The 2,152-nt window shown below is 47.3% G+C and overlaps 2 non-coding genes across 2 annotated transcripts; one reads left to right on the top strand and one right to left on the bottom strand.

Annotated features, from left to right (window-relative positions):
* The first annotated feature begins 1,871 nt into the window (after nucleotides 1-1,871).
* TEOVI_000470200 lies at nucleotides 1,872-1,956 on the top strand. The gene has a single exon. It is a non-coding gene; the product is annotated as a tRNA-Tyr (tRNA).
* A 67-nt stretch (nucleotides 1,957-2,023) lies between these two features.
* TEOVI_000470100 lies at nucleotides 2,024-2,095 on the bottom strand. Its single transcript has one exon. It is a non-coding gene; the product is annotated as a tRNA-Thr (tRNA).
* Nucleotides 2,096-2,152: the final 57 nt, after the last annotated feature.

The following is a 2,152-nucleotide window of genomic DNA, read 5'->3' as shown; positions in this document are numbered from 1 at the left end:
AAAAAAAAAATGGAAAAGAAAAGAAAAGAATAATCATAACGTTGCTGAATATAGAGGAAACTGAAAAGAGAATGGTAAGTGAATAGCTGCACCCACAACAAAAAAAAAACTAAAACTTATCCCATGCACATGCCTGAGTCGCTGCCACAATGCTCAGATTTGGGGTTCATCATATCTTCGTATCTCTTCTTCTTAGCACGGTGGTCTCGGTATGTGCCCTCATTTTTATTGTTATTATTTGGTAGAAAGTTTGACTGACCCACATAGGTTTCAGTCGAGAAGGGGTGAAGAGAGGAGGCGAATGTGAAGAAGCAGAAGGAACCTGACGCCGGTGAGCCGATTCGACACACAAAAAACAACAAAAGAAATTGTCTCCGGTTGGATACATCAAAGCTGGTGGGATGCGTATGGTGCTGATGTGCGGAAAAATAACAACTGCTAAGAGGAAGCGAGGGGGGAAACGAGACTCAAAGAGAAAACAAAAGCTTCGCGCATGTGTCAATGGGCAGAAGCAGCCAGCCATTCATTCGAGAAAGGGATTCGGAGAGCGTTCAGTATAAATGCAAAATTACCCTCGAGCGTGTCGTAATCAATAGGGATCAGCAACTTGTCCCTCAGATGCATCGTTGCGGCGTATGTGGGTACGCATCTATTTGTTTTCCGCGCGCGGACTCAACAGGATGTGAGAAGCCAACACCAACAGACGCACGTGTGGGGAACTATGGGAAAGAAAAGGGGAAAAGGGGGCTGCCCCCGGTTTTAAGGGGTTGATTACCGCGACTTTTGCACCGAAGTAAAGACCGGACCGCTACCGCTGCTCTTGAACACCGTGGCGTTGTTATCCTCCATAGTATCTTAGGTTGATACGTTCATATTTTCCATTTCATCTGCAATGCCTCCGTATACTACTCTTGTCACATTCTCGGCTCTCTTGTAGCTCATTTTTCCTGTTCGTCCCCAGCCTCCTCCTTCAATACTTTCGCCTTTTCCCACGACTCCTCGACATTTTAACGCGAGGTTCGTTCTCCAGCGGACTCATCTTCATCCTCATTCGTCTTATTCACCACTGCTTCAAACTTTTTCTTAATCTCATCCTCTAACTTTTTTGTCCCTAAATTGGTGTTTCGGTGCCCTCGCCTGGGCGATCCCATAAACGTTACAAAGAAACTCAAACTCTCCAATGTTGTGTTGATATTCTTTTGTTGTGACGTGTTGCGGTGAAGAACGCCCTGTCACTCCCCACACAGGAAAGAAAACAACAGAGGTGTCACCTCGTCACAAATCCACATCCTTATTCCCTATTGAAATCACACGGAGAGGCGATAGAATTGTTTCAAGGAAACATTTCCACATAAAATAAGATTACCCGCAACCCCTGAAATCTCGCAAAGCAGAAACTCAAGGAAGAACAACACCCATCAGAAGTGCAGTAGCCAGTGAAATTTCTATTCTTCCAAAAACATACACTCAACATTTTGCGCCAGCCTCTCTGTCACTGCTTCTTTTTCTGCGCGGCCTCGTCTCCAACACCTACGCGCCCCCGACTCATTATAGACTTCCGGGACGACGGCACCGGAACCCAGTGTGCCGCTGTCCGCGGAACAATATTCACCAATCAGCTATAAGTGCCGCGGCTACCACATTGTCTTCATGTGCGGTTAATCAAGAAATACGTACAGAAAAGAGACGGTGTCCCAACCAAACGCGGGCGGTCCGCTTGCGGCCCAACTTGCCAGGGAGGAAGGCCAGAGCCGGGTTAACAATAAAGAAGATAAGGAACCGCACGACTCTCAATAGACGATGTTTGACAACCGAGCAGTCGCGTGACCAGCGGCACATATAACAAGTCTCCCGACTACTGCGGCAGTCAGCCTTCTGTAGCTCAATTGGTAGAGCATGTGACTGTAGAGTATGCGGGTATCACAGGGTCGCTGGTTCGATTCCGGCCGGAAGGACTTTTTTACGCCCACAAACGAGTTCTCAAATCTTCAAAGTTCGCGGAAGTTGGTCCGGCGAAAAAACAAGGCCACTGCGAGAATCGAACTCGCGACCCCCACTTTACGAGAGTGGTGCACTGCCACTGTGCTAAGCGGCCACGCCAGGACAGGGATATTTTTAGTGTTTTGTTTTTATTTAGAAATGACTTTTTCCA

The sequence above is a fragment of the Trypanosoma equiperdum genome (genome assembly GCF_001457755.1).
Source record: "Trypanosoma equiperdum strain OVI genome assembly, contig: ctg_1557, whole genome shotgun sequence".
Lineage (NCBI taxonomy): Eukaryota > Euglenozoa > Kinetoplastea > Trypanosomatida > Trypanosomatidae > Trypanosoma > Trypanosoma equiperdum.
Note: the sequence above shows the minus strand (reverse complement) of the source record. Positions and strands in the feature narration are given on the sequence as shown.